General features: G+C 42.4%; 2 long non-coding RNA genes across 12 annotated transcripts in view; one reads left to right on the forward strand and one right to left on the reverse strand.

Annotated features, from left to right (window-relative positions):
* LOC128079471 (uncharacterized) overlaps positions 1 to 14,494 on the reverse strand; it is a 122,068-nt gene that overhangs the window by 12,903 nt on the left and 94,671 nt on the right. Inside the window, exons 1-2 of one of the 11 annotated variants that reach the window (XR_008206169.1) lie at positions 6,418 to 9,029; positions 3,735 to 3,846 (exon numbers count right to left, since the gene is read on the reverse strand). The exons of 9 other annotated variants lie outside the window; for them this stretch is intronic. This is a non-coding gene — a long non-coding RNA (uncharacterized LOC128079471). Of the gene's footprint in view, positions 1 to 3,734; positions 3,847 to 6,417; positions 9,030 to 14,494 lie in introns of those variants that run through there. One more of the 11 variants, XR_008206168.1, reaches the window with a different exon arrangement.
* LOC128079477 (uncharacterized) lies at positions 4,258 to 6,025 on the forward strand. The gene is made up of 2 exons (XR_008206174.1): positions 4,258 to 4,422; positions 5,458 to 6,025. It is a non-coding gene; the product is annotated as an uncharacterized LOC128079477 (long non-coding RNA).

Below are 14,494 nucleotides of genomic sequence, written 5' to 3' on the forward strand. Positions count from 1 at the left end.
GCCCACGGTCAAAAAGCAATGTGGGGAGCTGTCAAGACATGAAAGACGAGAATAAACCTGCTCTCCCACAGCTCTGTATCTGCCACCACAACATCCACGCTTGCTTTTTCTCCAGCACTTGGAAAACATTCCTTGGTTGGGAAAAGAGAGACTGTCTGAACTCAGGATACAGTTTTGCTCCTCATTCACCTCTGGGCAGTCCAGTGTTAAGAAATCTCCCTGCATCTCTTCAAGACAGGGTGACGCTGTTTCTGAATTGCCTTTAGTCAGTAGGTAGAAGCAGATCATCCATTCCCTTTCAGAATCTGGGAGTCAAAAAGAACAGTCTGACGATTTAAGAAATATCCTGTAAGCTACAATTTCTGCAACAATTTGTGAGAACGAGGGACAAGACTCAACATCCTGCCTTTCTGTCCACTACGATGATCACCTTGTGCTGATACACACAGGTCCCCAACACGGTACCCACCATTTCAGAAACTACATCCTATCAGGTTCTGTCTGAATGCACCTTCAGCAGGCCTGTGAGTACCTCACATAACTCAGATTTGGAAAAAGCAGATAGAGCTGTAGATGTCCCTGTTCACTGCAGGGGAGTTGGACTAGATGGCCTTTAAAGTTCCCTTCCAACTCAAATGATCCTACCATTTTATGAAAGTGAAGATGAGAACAGTTCCACACCTTTTACAAAATGGAGATAAAGTAACATAAGATAACAAACTCAATTCTGTCTGGGAGATGAAAAAATTTAACAGTATTTCTATTTTGCATTTATTTTGACAAAACTGCAGAAGTCTTAACAAAATGTCACGATTCTGTGATTTCAGCATAAACCTTTGAGGTGCAGTTGTTAACCCTGTGCTACAGATGGCAAAAAGGAGGACAGAATCAAGTTGGTATAAGGTGACCAGAGCTCAGTGCTCTAACTGAAATGTGTGTCCTTCTTCCTTCGGGAAAACTTCTGCTCCTGGTGCCCAAGTGAAATCTTGGATGCCACAGAATAAAAACCTTTTTAGCAACCCTAATGTCTCAAATTGCTGCAGACCTGGAACCTGTCTTATAACGAGCAGCAGAAAGCAAAGGAATGAGATGAAGCGGGCAATCCAGGCTGTGTTTCACAATGCTAAATTTAGCTAAGCAGTGATGATATCCAATGAATGTAACTCACTGAATTTACAGATTTCTCCAGGCCATTTAGTTTTAGTCAGAAAACTAAACAGTGGAACACTTATTTCTTTGCAGAGAGACCCGCTGGCACCTTGCTCTTTGTCTCCAAGTCAGTAGCTTTGGTACTGAGATCAGCAACTTCGAGTAAACATCTGTGACAGAAAAGAAGCACAGTGATCAAAGTCAGCAAGAGTTTGCTTGAGCACTAACTGAGCAAAGATGCCAGCCCAGGAGTTCAGGAGACTCACTGATAATGATCTCACTTGGAGTTTGGTGTTAAAAGTCAACGGTTGTGAAAATTTGACTTTATGCATTGCTGTACACCAGGCAACACAGATGGGATCAACTTGCCAGCTGAGCTTGTCATAGCTTTTTTATGAAAGAGTATGGAGGTACTGATGAGAAATGGGGATTTTCAGCAAGGCTGAGATATACAGCAGACAAAGAGGCAGACTGCGTTGGATTAACTGAAATGGATTTGTAAAGTTTCAGGTGTTTAGAGACTGCTCATGTAAGATGAAACAAAAAAACGGTGTATGAAATGAAGAACTCCGAAAAACAAAAGAAGCACTCCTGCTCATCCTTTTCCTAATGTAAGGTAATGTAAAACAAACTAAAATTATGTTAATATTTAGCTACTTATAATACAATCCCAACTGAACACTGGTCTTAATGCACTGCGAGCAGCGATGTGCACAAACACAGAACTCCCACTGCCCTGCATGCTTTACAGCCTGGAGAGTGGGGGAATACTCAGTGCATTTGTAAGCACAGGTCAATGCCACAAGAACACCAGAGGCAAGATCTTCTAAGGCTTCACAAATCAGGCCTCTGGGTAAATAATGAAAAACATTCAACAGCATTAATTTGAGTGAAAAAACAAGGCACATGATTCCTCAAACCTTTGCAACTATCCTTTCACAAGAACTTCATAACCTCTCCCCAGATCTTTCATACTTGCTGCTGTTAGAGATGTTGTCAAGCAGACAGGCTGACCACACATCTAGAATCCTCTACTGTTCCCGTGCTCCTCTGACATAATTCAGCTCTGTCATTTAAGCTGAACATTTCAGAAACAAGAAAGCTACTGAAACTGAGTTTGGAAAGTGTTTCCAAAGCTGCAGGGACCATCAGGCCAGCTGACAGCTCCTCATTAAGAAAAGCAAAAAGAAACAAAAGAACAACATCTTTTCCAGGCGGTGAATGACACTAGCATGAGACTGACAACTTTTGGAATGAGGTCACCTCCGTTTCCCTTCAGAAATGAAGCTACCAAGTACAATTAACAATAATTAAAAACTCCTTTCACAAAAGGACACTATACTTTTATTATCTCTGTTGAAACCTAATCAAAAGCATCACAATGGGCTTGTTGATTTTTTTTCCCTTTAAATCAAGGCTGACAGGAAAGAGAAAGAAATTGGCAATTAAAAACAGAAGCCCAATTTTCTTAGGTGCTGCAGTGTTTTGGCTCAAAATTTATGTTCTCCTCTACTCCCAGAGAAGAACAATTCACTATTTACTACCACGATATGATAAAACACAACCAAAAATTCTAATTAAAAATAATGTTAAAAGCTTAATGGGGAAATATGTGATCTTGATAATCAAATTTGGAGGTTAGAATGTGATTGCCTTTAACGTCTTTTCCAACTCATGCCATTCTATGATGATTTGATGAATTTATATGGAAAATGTAAGCACTAAGTGTTATCACACTCGTAAGAGTTTACTGGCCCCAGGCCTAATGATGTTCTACATCAGATTCCAGATACATTAAAAAATGCTGACGTTTCTTTGCATTCCAATTCACTATCACAAGTTCTGAGATGTTCACTGCAAAGATGTGAAAGTGTTTTTAACTTTTCCACTATTCCTTATTCATATTTGTTTCCTCTTATGAGTGGATGAAATATAACACAGGAAGCTCTCAGTAGAGACCCAGCAACACAGCAGCACCTGTAGAGCAGTACTGCTCCCCTCAGGATACTCAGAACTAAAATTATTTCCCTAATAGTACCTATGCCTCCCGTCACGGTCAGGTGCTGTACTTGGCCTGCAGCTAACATTCCACAACACTGGGATACTCCCAAAAACCTCATGATGTACCTGCCAGCCCCATGGGAACGTCCCATGAGGTGTCTCAGAAGCATCACTCACGTGCCAGCAACTGAACCCTGTACACTCGTAAACAGGCATGGGCACATGTACGAAGTTATTTTGTCTTTGTACCAGTGCCAAATGCCACCCACGTAGTCCGCCGCACATCCATAGTGTTATGAGAACTAGAAAAAGGAATAAAGCCTTTAGAAGGCTTTTGACTGTGGACAAAAGAAGTTGCACCGTTCTTTATCAAGAAAGATATTTGGATGTTAAGGTCTCCACCTGCAGGCAGGCAAAATTGCCAGCTTGAATTCACCGAGCAGAGCTTTAAGGTGCAGATCAGACACTGGCAAGTGGCTTTGCCCGGAAAAGAGCCCTTACACTTCCAGAACACGATTCATTCTGAAAGATTTATTGCTGTAACCCCAAAGCGACCCTGTGCCACGCAGTACAACGCTACGCACCTGAGCGCTGCCCACGGCCGTGGCAGGGGCTCTCAGGGCCATCCATCCTCCTGCCTGGAATGCTGCTGTCTCATCTGCTCGCACCAAGCCCACTGCAGAGATGGTGCTAAGGCTGGGGAAAGGGAAATGACAGGGTTAAGCAGCAAGCATGTAGGATACGGGTGAGGAGAAGACCACCTGCACACAAGCCACGTGCCGGTGGACAGGAGAGCTGCCAGCCAGCAGCCAAGAATAGCGGCAAGCAGGCAGACGGAAAGGAAACACATGCTCTTAAGCAAGAGGTCAAGGCAGTCTGAACTCATCAGCGCTTAAATACAGTCTTGCAGGGACTGAATGCTGCAAATCCCCACTGGTATCAAGGGGAAGGTGGAAGGCTGACGACCACACAGACCAAGGATGTTACGACAGGAGCAGATAATTCTGCTGCTGCTGTTTCACATACATATATTTACAGCTGAGCTGACTGTAAACAGGGAAGTCACGTGGCATCCGGATTGTCACGCAGTGACTTCCTTAGTGTCACGCAGCCTTAGAACACTGCCTTCAGCGTCTGTCAGACCAGAAGGCTCTGCAAAAATGGGAGCCTTTAAGCAACTCCTATCAACAACGCCCATCTCAGCCATCTTCCATGACTCAGGAATCTGTTTCTGGATGGCAGCGTCTATTTTCCGCTTTAGTTCCCAGCAGGGTATGTAACAGAAATGAATCTGAATGCTGACACAGGGAGTAGATTGATTGCAGTATTTTATTTTTTTGGACCCGGTCCCAATTTTAGTCTGATCTGGTTCTCAGATAGGAGGTTGTACATTGTCATGTACTTTGTAAAAGCAGTTGCTACACTGATCTGACAAGATATGCAAGGCTGTGCATCTGCGGCTCAGAAAAGCAGATCACTGCGCACAGCAGATGCATCAAATTTTCTCAGAATAATGAACTAGAGATTTACTGAAAGGAATATGGAAATAATTTTATGGGCTTCTTCCAAACACAGAGATATAAATACAGGTCAAATTTGCAGAGCATATTCATATAAGCACAGTTGTGTTTTAAAAGCAATTTTTAAAGAAAATATTTTATAATGTTACTAAGCCTGGAAGACAGCAGATCCAGACAACTTTCTTTACTATTATGCACACTACATTCTGGAAAAAAAAAAATTAATTCAACTTTCAACCAATTATCCACATGACAGATGAAATTTTCCAATTTCCCAGCATCCAGAAGGTGTCACCATGAGCTGGAATGAAGCACATAGGTGCTGTCTGCTGCTGAGCGCTTTGAAAACCTTATCATTTAGAGCTACATGCTCATAATGGCAATTCATTATGCAGTACATGTGAGCAACAGAAGCAAATGCATCTGAGACACACAAGCACACAACCACTTTCCTTCCTATGGCAAAATCAGTTATTCAGAGTCCCTTATCCAACTTGTGCTTGCAGCATGTACAGCTGCTTTACTTTATCTTTTTGCCACAATACCTCAGTTACAGATTCTGAGACTGGAAAGGTTGATCTCCTCTTATTCCATATTATAGTTATTCCACTCCTTGACACAATTTTACTAACTTTATCCAAGTAAGAAGGTTGCCTTCTTATTATAAAGGGCTGTGTGAGAGTTACTGTACGCACATTTTAATGGGTGTACCACTTAAGATACCATTTCTGACAGAATCTCAAACCTTGGGATGTAGCCATGATTTGGTCTGTTTGTGTGCCTTCAGATCAGATTCCTGAAGCTTGCAGCATCTCCTAAGCCACCAGAGAATTGCCATCTCTTACTCCGTGCTAGCTGGTAAGCATTTCTTCTAGTGAAGGAACTGTATGATTTTTTTTAAGCAGACAAATCCTTCTCTGACAAATGGACTGGTTCTACTGGACCAAGCAAGACAGAGAAATGGTGAAATCCTATGTCTGGCAATAAAAAATAAGCTGCTGTGAACAATCTTTCAGACCACAGCTGTAACCTAAGAACCCCACGTTGCTGGAGTGTCCATCCATGAAACACAGCAACATGTAACAGGGAGCCATGAACCCTAATGCAGAGTGTGACAGGTCTTCCAGGGAGAAAGCTCTACAAAGACATTATTATTATTACACACCCCTATTTTTAATATTAGGAAAATAAGATACCCCTTGCTAGTAGTTACAGTCTTGGAGCAGCAAACACAACTGGAACACATGACTGACCATAGGCAGAAAAAAAGAAGAAATTCAGAGCATCACAAGGCATGGGATGAGTGACTTTGTCAAATTTTTTTTCTCAAAACCACCCTCCCTGTCCTCCTCCCATTTCAGCATTTTAAGCAGCTTCAGCCGGCTAAAAATATTCTTACTTCTTGTTTGAACCGTCTGGCCATTTTCCTACAGACGCTATCTCAGCATTACAGTCAGTACAACTAACAGCATTAGTTACTTTCTTCTTTCTGAGATCAAGTGTTTTCCTTCACTTTTTCCTGAGCACGTCCCTTTAACAAACAGAAAAGGCCCAGTAATGAAAGTATCGAGATGATATCTTCTGAAATAAAATCTGTTTTACAACAGCAGGAAACGATTAAGATAATGCATAGACTTTAGGTAACCTATTCCAGTTTTGTGTTTAAGATGACAGCTTCAAAGGCTCAGAACTCTATGGGGCAGAAGTAAAGTCAAGTAAGCCAAGCCAAAGGGATGTAACAACGCACCTTTTCACCAGGTTGTTCTGAACATTCTCCGTAGCATCTAAAATACGCTGCTTCATCGTACAGTCCCAAACCTTTAAGAAACTGTAAACTTCCTTCCCTGTAGCAGCTTCCTGCAACCGCCCCTTCAGGTAATAAAGGATTAGAATGATCAGAACCGCAGTGTTTATGAAACCTTTTTTCTGCAGCTCTTTCCTCAGTCTAAAAATGAAAGGAGCGGCTATGCTAGAAGAAAAAAAAAAAAAAAAAAAGAAAGAAAAACAACATAATGAAAAGGAAGCACACACCCATATGGAAAAAAAATGGCAACAGACGAAGCATGCTTATTACAAACGCTTTGTAAGCTTGCCACCGCCAAAAAAACAAACAATTAATTAAACAGAAAAGAAACTTTAAGGTTTTCTTTCCTCTGTACTCTCAGAATCTTACGACAACCCGCGTTTCCAGAGGACACTTGCTGCTCTTACAGTTGTTATGGTTAGTTATAATATCAAACATAACAGCAAACAAGCTTCTCGTTAGGGCTGCAACTGTCAATATTTTAGCAGCCTCTAAGCAATCCCGCTGATGGCAGTAAGAGGGGGATTTTCACCCTAGCAATTCAATTCCTGCAGTTCCTAAAACACAAAGCACAAGTAAACACTACTGGGATTTGTGCTTATGTAAGTAATGCAAATGTGGGGCTATGACAGATCTACAACCCAGCAGGCTTGCATTAAACATACCCACACATTCCTCTGCATCTTACTTTGCACAGTTACTACGGCATTTAAACATTAGCAAGAGATTTGAGTTCTTGTACCAGCACAGCATCTGCCTTAGTACAGCAAAATATTTCTGGATTTGACTCAGATAAAAAAGATTAAACAGACTACTGTAGGAGCATGCGTGACTATACTTACAGCTTTGGAAGAGATTTAGATTGCAACAGGTGATGCTTAAGATGAAAAAAAGACTATGGCACAGCAACCTTGTTTGGTACAGCAGGCTGGGTGGTGTGCTAGGCCCTCATCCTGCTGTTAGAGCACTTATAGAGCAGAGCAGTCTTCCTCAAGAAGTAGGTTCAGCAAGGTGGAACTCTTTCCTTGCCTGGTTACTCGATGCAAAGACCTGCAGGGCCTGGTCTCCAGTAGGGTATTTCAATCCCACACAGTGTGTTAGCTATTCCTCAGCAAACACACGCCTTTTTGGCAGCTAAGATAAAGCTGTAACTTTCTGCAAGAGTCATTCAACCCTATTTGGTCTTCAAAAGGACTTGCTTTATTATAACAAATATTGAAAACATGCCACACACAACCCAGTGTACCTTAACGGGACAGTACAGTAATTACCTTCAACAATAGCCTGACTGTATCTGACTAGAAAAGGTCACAGATAGGGTTTAAACTCTGCCATGGTAAATTAAAACCAATTACTGATTAGACATAGTGAACTAATATACCAGATACAGGAAAAAAAAATCTAATTAAAGTTGTCAGTCACAGTTCGCTAATTATTTAAGAATATTTCATGTTATGCTCATTCAAATGAAAGGTTTTCCTAGTGTGGGAAATTCTGCTAGGCTGATGTGTTGAACATCTGTAATTTGAGCACATCATGTTCGTACCTTCAATCTCAGCCTCTCCTTACAGTGAGGCCGAGAGCTAGGACTGCTTCCCTGAGGGAGAGGCAGCTCAGGGGAATCCCAGCACACCTCTGAGTACCTGAAGGGAGGGCACAGAGAGGATGGAGACAGGCTCTGCTCAGTGGTGGCCAACACAGGCCCAGAGGAACAGGCACTGGCCACCATTTGGAGCCCAAGAGGCTCCTTCTGGACACCAGGCAACACTGCTGTGCTGTGGGGATGACAAAGTCCTGGCACAGAGATCCAGAGGCTGTAGGGTTCCACAGGGACCTCGGAACTTGGCCAGACATGGGGCTGAGCACAGCTCTAGTTTTCCCCCCTTGAGCAGGCTTTGGACCAATGGACACAGAGGACCCTTCCCACCTCCACCATTCTGTGATTCTGTAATATTTGCCAGGTAGCTCTTTCCATCTACAGCTTTAAATCTCTGCAACTACTGGAGATACCACCACAAACGGCAACGCCTCAGACAGACTAAAGCATATGCTGAGTTCACCTCGCTTCTCTTTCATTTAATTAAGAATCAAAACCACCGTCTACTAATGATCATCTCACATATTGTTGCATGAACATCAACAACTGACGAGTTGTCAGCTGCTCACCAGATGCACAGGCACACTAAGATTCAAGCAGTGGAGCTGGATACAGACTGTTGGAAAGCAAGAAAGGTCTTGGAGCTCTCCTTTCTACCCAAGCACACCATGATGCCTGCAAACCTTGGGACATCAGTTTTGCCATTCCTTCAGGTATTGTTAGTCAGCCCATGAAATGGTTTCAACTTTTTTGCTACATACCTACCCATCAACTCACCCACTCCTACCTGCTCTCTCACTTGCCAGTCTAATCACTCACCCACTCACCTTTTCTCTTGCTCAATCACACTAAGCCATCCATTTACATGTTTCTCATTCATTTCCCCATTTGGTTACACAATCCAATCTCCAAATACCTTCAATCCACTCTCTAATAGTAATTTAACCTCTTATAATATTCCTGTCCTCACCTTTCGCTTCAACATCCCTAGCCTGTATGGAGCTTCTTAGGTGGTTTTAAGGAAAGCAAACAAAAAACTCCTCTCTGAAGACTGGCAGTGCAATCCTCTCATCATTTGGGGCACTATGAAATGAAAAAAACAGTTACGGTGCTTTAGAAAATGGAGGTCTGGGGTAAGGCACTGGGGTATGACCAGAGGAACTGTGGTTTGAGTCAGGACAGCATGGCCATGGGCCAGCTCACACCAACTGGTCTCTCTCCCACAGGGTGACAGCAAGAACAATGCCCATTTGTCCTCCTTATGGTCAGGGAATGTTTGTTTTGGGGGGTGTTGATCAAGCTCTTTGTGGTTAAGACGTTGGAAATGTTCAAGCCAACCCTGCTTGAGCACCCAAAGCTTCTCATCGAAAAGACCAAGCGCTGAGAAACAAACAACAAACAAGCAATCTCCAACCACCAAAACGAATGGAACTATGCAAGGAAACAACAGTTAGAAAGTGGTTTTGAGAAGAATAGAGGACAATGGAGAGTGTGTGTGTGTGGGGGGGGGGAGAGGAATAAACATGCAGGCAACTACGATACAACTTCCAGTATTTCTGTCACTAATAGTAGAGTGTCACTTTATTCTTTCTCCCTGTGATGCATTACATGCATAAGCTCACTTCCTCAATGCCACAAAAGAATCACTTTATTTATACTGGCATACCAACCCTACACAAATCCACTTTCATTTTCAGAGTAAAAGTGGCCTTTTCAGGTAACTTTAACAGATTCTCAGGTAACACCAGAACAGACCACCCTTATGTTATAATAAAATCAGCTTCTGAGAAATTATACTGTTAGCAACTTGATTTAAAAACAACTAAGTTTAATAATTATTTTTTTTTCCCCAAATCCTCAAGAACTGAAGGTGCAGCACTTGGGTAAGCGATGCTTTAATATTCAAGAGCACATCATTCTGTTCTGCTCATACTTACAGGCTGTTAGCATCACAGAGCAGAGAATTACTAAAAGATGAGACCACAGACTTGAAATAATGTGATAAAACAAAGAAACGGAAAAATTTAGGCCAAATATCAGGCAAAGAAAAAATGTGCCATCAAGTTTTATGGAAAAGAGTTCCAGAGGGCCAAGTTCTTGGAGTTTCTCTAGCCATAAACCATAGAAGCAAAACTGCAGCAGAAAACATGTCCTGGCAAGACGACGGTCTGAATGATCTAATGCACTTTCCATCTCTTAACATCTATGACTGTGTGGCTCCACAGGAGTGCTTAGCAGATGGCTGGCCAACTTCAGTACCAGCTCAATCATCTGATAATAATCTAGTAATCAAAGTCTTCAATTGAAAGGATGCCCTCGCATCTGCATACTGCTGTTATATCACACCACGTTCATTCAGCGTTGAGAGTTACACTGCCATCAGAGAGCCTGATGCGAATGGCAGTAATTAGAGATATGTACAGCTCTCCTAAATAGGCAAAACAGAATTTAGTAATTAAAGAGACAATCATCATCTTTCTTGCAAAATGTTCAGGGTCAACTTTTGACAGCAGATTTGATGATAACAAGTTCAACTTTGTCAACATTTACGCATGCAAATAATTTTACTCATACACGCAATGAAGCATTAGCATGACTTGATCTATTCCAAAGGGCATTTTGAATTATACTCCCTTGACTTTTGTGCTCAAAATACCAGATTGCTTCTCAGATCATGTGCTTTGCTGCTTTCAACTTATAAGGTGAACATACACACAGAAAGCTCAGAAACCTGTACAGCATGAGCACAACTTTTGTGCTTAATGCGTAAGAAAACTAGATTGTAACAATAAAAAAAACTCAGAATAAAGATTACTAGAAAAACACAGAAGAAACAAACTCCAAAACAGAAGAGAAGGAAAAAAGGCATATGAAGAGATGATTCTTTACAACATGAATAACTAACTGACTGTGTGTCTGCTAGGATCATAAATCCTTTGCATTGGAAGGGACTTTAAAGGTCATGTAGTCCAACTCCCCTGCAACGAACAGAGACATGCACAGTCAAATCTGTTTGCCTAGGGCCTGATCCAGCCTCGCTTTCGAAGTGTCCTGGGATGGGGTAACAACCACTTAACTGGGCAACCCGTTCCTGTGCCTCACCACCCTGAATGTAGGAGATTTTTTCTTATATCCAACCTGAATCCTCTCTCGACCTTGAAGCCATTCCCCTTTGTTCTATCACTGCAATCCCTGCTGAAGAGCCCGTCTCCTTCTTTCCTGCAGCTCCCCTTCAGATACTGACACAGGCTGCTATCAGGTCACCCCACAGCCTTCTCTTCTCCAGGCCGCTCAGCCGCAGCTCCCTCAGCCTGTCCTCATGGAAGAGGAGTTCCATCCCTTGGATCATTCTGGTGTCCCTCCTCTGAATGCACTCCAACAGGTCCACATCTCTCCTGCACATCTAGATGCAATACTGCAGGCGAGGGCTCATCAGTGCAGAGCAGAGGGGCAGGATCACCTCCCTTATACATACCCCCTGAAACACCTCTGTCCTGAAAGCTTCTTTGGAGGAACTGGTTTGGTGTTTTATTTTTTTGGTTTTTTTTTCCTGACCAAAATAAATTCTACCTTGACTCTAATTAGGATGTGGCATTATTTGTGAGATTATAGCCAAGGGCAAATTCTGTGAGGAGCACGAGCTCCAAGAAGAATTTGTGACACTTTTGGAAAAAAACCATTGTGAGTCTGCAGATTCTATGAGTCGCAGGATGTTTATAAATACTATTTCTATACTAGTTATTTACATTAATGACTAAAAATTTTAGTACTGGATGGATCCCACCATACAAGAGTTGCACCAACCCCCTCTCACAGAATCACAGAATTGCACTCAAGCACTTAAGACTCTGAAGAGAAAATGGAAAGGACTACTACCATCACTGATATGGAAAAAAAGTAAATTAAACACTCTGTGTGCAGTGATGCTCAAGTGAAATGCAGACATCTAAAATGCAGATGTCAACAGAAAACAAGGAATACCAAATATCAATACCTGCTTGATTTGGAGATCAAGGCTCCCTAAGCACCTGTAACTGACAAGGTCAGTGCTTAGCTCTTGCTTGAGGTCAACGTGGGAGGTAGGGTTTCCTGATCATGCCAAACTCCACTTAATGCAGGTGTCATGGAAGGGACAATTCCACGTTCTCCTGTGCTTCTGACCATGAGTTGCTGCTACTTCCGCATGAGCAGCCATGCAGCTATGCATTGAATTACATCAGCTTGGACAGTCACAACCTTATCTTCCCCTCAAAAAGGAAAGAAAAATCTGATTTTCAGTGAGATAAGCAATTGATCCAGCTCAATCAAAGCCACACGGTCACCAGCACTGACCACAGAAGAAGCCAGCCCTTAAATCTGACATGAGTCTGCACAGCTGTTCAACGCGTTCTATACCCTCAGGTCACAAGGCAACACTGACTGCAGGGCATGCAGCTGTCCTGGTCATGGTCATCTAGAAACCTGTACAAAAAAAGATAATATTGTTGCCTTGGAAAAATAATCCAAAGGTGAGGCCTCACCTGGAAAGCTGGGCACTATTCCCTCTGCAGATCCCACTTCCTACAGAGCAGACTTCAGGCAGAGCTTGGGCTGAGGCCACCCTCTGTCCTCCCACTGGAGCTGTGCCAGCATAGGGAGGAATTCAGAATTCACAAAGCCATAAAGAGAAAGCACTGCAGGGCAAATATCACTCCACGAGACTGAGACTCCCAGGAGAAGGGGCAGAACTCTATGCTGTGATCCCTTCTGCAGGAAATGCTCATGCCTAATGCACTGAAGATTAGATAAAATGTACACACAGCTCCTTTTATATTAAAGCTTGGAAAGATATAACCTATGAGCTATGCAAATACACTGAAGAGCCAAGTGAGAGCTCTGCCCTAACAGGAGAACAGCACATACCTACCTGTATTCTTGGAAATATTTTAATTTTTGGTGGATAAAACTAAATCAAAGAGCAAAGCTGAGATCTTCGCAGTTATGACTCACTTCTGCCAACCTCATGTTTTGGCAACAGAACTGTATATACAGGACCTGTTATAACAGGTCATATGAGAAGTTACAATAGCCGCTTAGGTCCTTAAAGATACAACTGTGGTGCCCAAATTTTGATCAGAAGGGCAAAAAGCCTACTGGCTGCAATGTGCCAACAGCAGGCCAGGTTACCAAGAGATGTGTAAAAGAGGCCAAAAAGCAAGCAGAGCAGTGATTGCTGCACAGGTCTGTTCTGAAACTGCGTGGATGCAAATGGCTTCCATTCATGCCTTGCGCTGCTGGTATGCATACATTTTTATTTGGCTTGATGGATTATTTTTGTTTGAATGTTGGATCACGATTCTAGCAGAACAATACCAGAGGAAGTGCTCTCCTCTGCCAGCCCTAATTTTGAGCTCACCATCCTGGAGGCAAACTTCAGCCACAAACTCTGCGTTTGGATTGCTGCAGGCCATGAAAAACTTAGGAAACCACAATACAGTCGAAATAGCAAAGCCAACCATGCCTCTATACCTTGCTTGCAAACTTTCAGGTGGGAATTCCTCAGAAGTCAGCACAAATGAATGCTATCAAGAGACTGCATGCACCTAAAATGTCAAGCACTGGGGTGCTTTAGTGAAAGAAATCATACTACAGCAAAAGAACCCATACTATGTGTATCCGATTTCAGCTTGTTTCAGTGTTCCCTTACATGCAATTTAAGGCTTGAAAGACATGGCTTACGATAAAGGGTTTCCTGCAGCATCAGGTCTTCCACTTACTAATGTAATAAGCAGTTTTCTGCTTCAGAAGAAGCGCTGCTAAACCAACCTCTGTGTACTGCATTTTTTCAGTCAATATAACCACAGAAAGCGTGGGAGAAAAATAAAGCAATCTCTGCACCACTTATTTTAAATTCTACCTCTTCAATTTAGTGACACTTTAACAAGAAGGAAATAGAGATCATGCAAACACACGTGCAAAAACAAGCAAAACAAAATCAGCAGCATTCGGAATACAAGATCGTATTTCCCATTAATTTTGGGTGTGCACCATCCTCAGCAGTGAGCAGACAGTAAGGGCCTGCTCCCCAAAAGCAGAGGGTTTCAGAGAGCAGCAGTCCTCCTGTCGTACAGGTGGCTACACAACAACCACCTGAGAATCTAAAACTGCTTCTCCTTATAAGGGTCCTGCCTGTAATTTCTTAGTAAATGAAACTGCTCCAACGTGAACCAGAGGAAATTTGATCTGCTGCTTCAATTTACGTTTAACAATTAACAGTTCAAGGGCTATAAACATCCACAACTTCCTTTCTCTCTATCTGAAGTGATAAGAAAACAGGGATTTCTTTTTTTTTCTTTTAATATACAGTCCCTCCCGAGAGCACTTTGATAAGCTTATTGCTGAACAAACGCTTTCCAGAAGATACGCATTAATTCACAAAAACAC

The sequence above is a fragment of the Tympanuchus pallidicinctus genome, unplaced genomic scaffold (assembly GCF_026119805.1).
Source record: "Tympanuchus pallidicinctus isolate F22 unplaced genomic scaffold, pur_lepc_1.0 scaffold19, whole genome shotgun sequence".
In the NCBI taxonomy this organism is placed as follows: domain Eukaryota; kingdom Metazoa; phylum Chordata; class Aves; order Galliformes; family Phasianidae; genus Tympanuchus; species Tympanuchus pallidicinctus.